General features: G+C 41.5%; 1 protein-coding gene across 1 annotated transcript in view; it reads right to left on the reverse strand.

Moving 5' to 3' along the window:
* Positions 1–5,658, reverse strand: part of LOC101469675 (carbohydrate sulfotransferase 15) — a 38,617-nt gene extending 32,959 nt beyond the window's left edge. Inside the window, exon 1 of the mRNA XM_004561192.6 lies at positions 5,405–5,658. The gene's annotated coding sequence lies outside the window, so the exon portion shown is untranslated. The remainder of the gene's footprint in view (positions 1–5,404) is intronic.
* Positions 5,659–6,000: the final 342 nt, after the last annotated feature.

Genomic DNA, 6,000 nt, shown 5'->3' on the forward strand with positions numbered 1-6,000 from the left:
AAACTTGAGTATGAACTTATACAAAAAGGAGCAAGATATTAAAAAAACTGTTTTATTGATTAAAAAACACACTATATCGGATTCATTTCGGTATCGGCAGATATCCAAATTTATGATATCGGTATCGGACATGAAAAAGTGGTATTGTGCCATCTCTAGTTTCAACACTGACCAGAAATCTCTTAGCCAAGTGGGTGTCTAACCCACAAAGATTAGTTTTCAAAACAAAACTGCTCTGCGGCCGTGGGCACAGTTTATGAATGCACATTGCAGGAAGACAGGTATTATAGGGTTTTTCCACTGTGGTGGGTTTAGTCACACCAAACTATGCCATGAGCGACTGAGAGCAACTGAGTCGCCCTGGCTCTGTGCAACTTTTCACCTTGATGTGTTGTGGTGTGACAGTGGAAAACAACAGCAAGGACCAAGACACGTGCCGACCTTTTCATCTCGCTATGGCTGCTTCTTTTCATACGATTCTCCCACGCAAAACTCCGTAACTGACCAAACAGTACAGAATCTGTACAACGCTGCATTTCTAATAATGCCTTCACAGCAACCTTTTAAAGGAAAACATGGATGTGTCAGTATGCGTCAACGGTAGCACAACGGGGCTCCAATGACACTGAAAATCTCTAATAGGATAAATGACACAGATATCTAAAATTGAAAAAGCAGAACTGAAACTATTTAAGCAAGAGGTGAATACTAAATATGGACATTTTCAAAAATGTAAGTTTCTCTCTAATCCTCAGAGCAGACTCATAGACCCTGAGGACACAGCTTAACTGAAAAGACGTCATGTTGTGGGAGTGGGAGGGGTTTGTATTGCTGAGGGTTGATTACATACTGAATCTACAGCATGCAACATGCAGCCAGTGCTGAAGAAAACAAAGGTTTCGTAAAAAGCCTGAAAGGAAGGTGAAAACTTGACAGATTTTTTTTTCATATTTCGATATGTCTAATGATCGGTGCACCAGTGAAAACTTGATATAAAGCATCCTGCAGCAGTGGTTGAATTTTTATTTCAAAGAAACAAGACACAGGTCAGATGCTTCACTTGTGAAACACAGTTGTGCTACAGGATGGAAAAAGGCCATGTAAGAGAACAAAATGGGTGCCAGTTATCAGAGCAGGGCTGGAATGCATGAGTCACTGAGAAAAAGAAAGCTGTGTTCAATATCAAAAGCACTGATCTGTGGTGTGGTGTGAGGTACAATTTTGAGGAAGCCAAGTGAGACAGTAACCCTAAACCACACGATTGCATTTTACACAAAACATGCAGATACAGGATGTGCAGAGAGTATGCAACATACCCGATGCTGACGTTTACCGACATGCAGTGTGCTCTCTTTCCCAGTGCAATCAGGGCACCTTTGCTTACAAACCCTGTTTTACTTGCCTGATGTACAATGATACTGTCCATGCTTCCTTATCATTTAAAGCTAGATCAAATGTTCAGGGCCCAGCATAACAGACTGAGAACACAAACAAGCCTGCACAAGCTGTAAACAGCCACAATCTCTCCAGCATTGAGAAGTACAGTGCTTCAGTGCATTTTACAGACGAGTCCTCAGTGATGAGTGAGAAAGATAACAGGAGGGGAGAAGAATTACTGAAACTGTTGGACAGATTGTTTTTTTCTTTAAATAACTACTAAAATCTGAACAGAAGGGGGGGTAGTTGGCTTCCCTTGACCACCAGGGAAAAAATGCCACAGGGTCTGATCAGAGGCTTTTGGGATGAAACAGAGCTGCTCTGGGACACACTGTTGCCCCATCTGGTGCAAAATGTCCCAAACGAGTTCTCACTGAAAACAAAGAAATGTGGGGCAAAAGGAAGCTGGCAGGAAGACAGACCATGCACCAGTGTTCATTAATACTTCCGCTTTCTAGTTCATTTTGATAAATTATGACACCACCAGCAGAATATGAAAACGTTTCAAGATTTATGGGCTGGATTACCCGGTGAAAATTACACCTAAATTAAAACTGCATGAATAAACAAACGCACCGACGTGGCAAATGCATGTGACACTAAATGCACAATGGCACGATTCACATGAAAGTCTTCACTTCTCTCTGCTAATAAAAGCTGCCCCACTGCACAAAACACTTGGGTTCATCTTGTGCACTTGCACTAATCCGGTGTGTAATTCATCCTTCGTCCAAACATTGGGATACGTTTCATCACTGTCAGTGTCTAATGACTTTAAATCCATGACTCTGAAAAGACCACAGCCCTTTGCATATTTTCTTTTAAATTCTCTATGGTAATTGTAATGGTAAAGGTCACTTAAATTGAATTCCTATAGAATGCATCTGCTGTGTCTATTGCATCCCCTTCTCCTGAGAAAATTCCAACAAAGATAGGTTAGCATTTCTTCTTTATCAAACTCACAATATATAACAGCCTATAGCTTGGGTGTAGTTTATAAAACTACATCCTTGGAAATATACTTAAAGTTAGCCTTTGTCATTTGCTCAACAGAATGCTTGATTTTGAATACATAAGAAAATGCATTAGGAAAAACAAACCCTGCTTAAACAGCTTTAGCTTGTTATTTACATTCCTGTGATCTATACAAATCTCATATCAACTTAAATGAACTCGGGCCCTTTTGAAAGATTCTTGGTGAAAGTAGAGGCACTTGGAGCCAGGCAATTATTCATGGACTAAACGGTGGATTGAAAAACAAAGGAAAACGCACAACTCACCACTGCAATGAACAAAGATAGGTCTAAAAAAGAGAGCTGCAAAGTTCAGGACAAGCAGCTTCCACTTCATAACCAGCAGAAAAATCATTTACATCAAGTCTGAGTCATCGATTTTGTAAATGAGATACATAACGGTTTGGAGATGACAAATTTTAAGCCGCAAGTTTGTTTTTTTTATCATAAGTTCTGCATTTTGGCCATTGACATCGCTTCCACTCCTTGCTCAGATGTCATGGGCGGGAAGTGGAAGTGAATCTTTACCCATTACGAGGAGTCACTTGTCAGTCATTTATTGGGTAACAACTTGTCATAGTCATTTTCTGCTTATCATGTGTTTTACGTCAATTTAAACCTTCAATAACCCTTAGGGAGTGAGAACGTGTTGGCAATAAATATGGCTTGAAACTTGTAAATAAGGCCAAAAATAAAGAAATGTATACAAAAGAAAAGTATACTGAGGTCATAAATCGGGAGAGAAGTAGGGTTATTTTCTCTTAAAGTTCTCTCTTCTTGGCTTCTGCTGATCTGCTCATGCATTCCCCATCGTTTTTCAGAAACCGAGGAATCTTTTACATACAGACTGTGATCTGCTTAGCAATAAGATGATCGCCACGTCATATTTATATGCATTTTTCTGCCGACGTGATGTTTCACATCAAAACTGATCTTATCCTTTCTGTGAAAGAAGCGTGATCATCTTCAGGACCGGAGAAAAACCAGTGTTTGAAGCTGTTAATCCCGCTGTGCTCACATTTACACGTAATCAAAGCCTCATTGAAAAAAATCTTTCTCCTCATACTTGACAGAAATATTATTCATTCATAGCTCTGCTTCTTCAAGATGCGAAATGAATGCCTCATCAGCCCAGTATGAAGAGAGACGTTGACGCTACACCAGTTAGAAGTTTGATATGATAGATCAACTTGGGCTGGCCAGAGTAATTCATCAAAGTGCTTCAGTCACTCCAGAAATCTGTTGTGGGTAGAAATCTTTAAAAAAGAGCTTGAACAAAAACAGTGAGGCTGCTAGAGGCCACGCACGCTACCCTCAGTCGAGGCATTTAAATCATTTTAATCATCCATCCCACTCACTGTATAATAATATACTGCAGTGAGAAAGAGAATCCCCACCACACTTACGCCTACGACTCGCCTTCCCACATAGACTGTGTCAACTTACAAACAGCTACACATCCTGTCACAGACACACACACACACACACACTGTATATATCCTGCCGCGCCAATGTAAACAACATGACATGATATATAAGCTTTAAAAATAAGTGTTCTTTATGGATGATAGCAATTATTAATTTCATCACGGGTTGTTCTTTAATTTATTTTTTCAATGAGTGCTTAGTAGTTCATGATATGTAATTAAAAAAAAGATGACGTCTTCACATTGCTTGCACAGTTAACTGCCCTTAAATCCCACAAATATGAGATGTATGGTGACACAAATCATTTAAGTTGATGGTCGCTATAGGATGCGTGGCATTTCTGCTTGATAAATGTCTCAGCTCTTTAAACACTTCATTAATTCCCTGGCATTCATCTAATCAATGAACTGCTCCAGCCAGCACTAGTGCTCTTGACAGATTTCCCATCACCTCTGCATTGTCCTGCTACTTAAGTTCTCTTTCGCCGATTAAGTTCTCTCAGCGTTTGAGACCACTGCAGCCACTTTGCTACCTGTGCTCAATTAAAAGCTCAATTACAGTAATTAAAATCCCTTGTAGTAGCTACTGTGCACATTAACTTAACCAAGCCGAAAGTTAAGGGGGAAGGAGGTTAAAGTGAGGTGATTCACACCGAGGGGCATGTGTCAGCCACTAACCAAGCACATCACATGACTCCATAAAGCACCAGCATATTCTAATTTAAATGTCTACCTCCTGCAAATTCTTTCAGGCAGTTAAAGATAAATGTGCAGGTGTTTTCAGATCCTGCTTGACTGTGAGGTGCGCCTTTACGCGCAATCGCAAAAAGATGCCGTCTCACTCCCAAACACCCCCCGGTCAGGCTGGCTTCGCGGCAGGCATCAGTGGTCGGTCTGGTGTTGTTGGACAAAGAGAGGACCGCTCCGTCCCTCCAGAGGCTTCCCCTGCTCTCATTGGTCAGCAGGAAACCTTTTGTTTGGTCTCTCACGGTTGAAAATCCTGCATCTCATGAATGGAAGCCACATTTTCTCGCAGGAAATGTAACCAAAGACCTCGCTGTGGTTACTTTGGAATAAAAGCGACCGCTTCACTGATTGCGACTCGAATAAGATTTCCTCGATAGTTTTGCGAATGATCTCCACGATGTTCGCCCACGATTGGCGCTCTTTTCGGTAACTCTCAGGAGCGGCGGCTCTCTCCGCCGCTTTAAAATGAGTCAAATCTTGGGTTTGATTAGAATACATAGTGACCTATTCATTCCCTTTAGGGAGAGCGGGCGCCTCTGCGCTGAAAGGAGTCCGTTATACTTATGATGTCTCCGTAGCTATACACTGTGCGCGCACAGTCAAATCAGCCATAAACTTTTCCATTTCTGCACCCGCTCCCTTCAGACACACAGCCAGAGAAGCGAGTGCATAAACTATTTTGAACTGGCGCAGACAACAGGTTTCACAGCAGAAAACTGATGTTAAAAAGGTTAAACAGCCGTGAAAATACAGCAGGCTGCTGTGTGAAATAAAACCTACCATGAGTTTATTTGTGCCGGCAGCGCTCGCACGTCCGGTCGGATCAAACAACTTCTCATAGCCGGCTCATATTCCCTGGTCAGTGGTCACGAGATTTAAAGGCATTTGTAAATCCATGCAATTGTTCTGTTTTCTTCTTCTGCGTCTTTCCTTCACGGGCGGTTACATGAGAACAAGTTAAAGCATGCGAGCCAGGCTGTGTGACAGTCTTTCTTTCGCTTCTGCCTCTCGCTCAGGCTCCCAACGCGAACAGTGGGAGTCAGTCTCTCTCTCTCTCTCTCTCTCTCTCTCTCTCTCTCTCTCTCTCTCTCTCTCTCTCAGTCTCTCTCTGGTGTTGTGTGATGCTTGGGTGAGAGGTCAAACGGATGACACGCGGGTTTCCTAAGAAGAAATGTAGAAATCAGTTCTAACTGTGGAGTCTGGGACCTTAAGCAAAAATTCACAGAAAGGGAGCGATGACCCTGCAAAGAGTCATCACTATTGTGTTATAAATAAGCTGACACCAACAAAATAAATTTGAAATAGAAACTGTTTAGATTTCCAAAGTTACCTACTATAATTTTCAATGTAACATGAAATGTACAAATAATAACATA

Source organism: Maylandia zebra, linkage group LG8, assembly GCF_041146795.1.
Source record: "Maylandia zebra isolate NMK-2024a linkage group LG8, Mzebra_GT3a, whole genome shotgun sequence".
Taxonomy (NCBI): domain Eukaryota; kingdom Metazoa; phylum Chordata; class Actinopteri; order Cichliformes; family Cichlidae; genus Maylandia; species Maylandia zebra.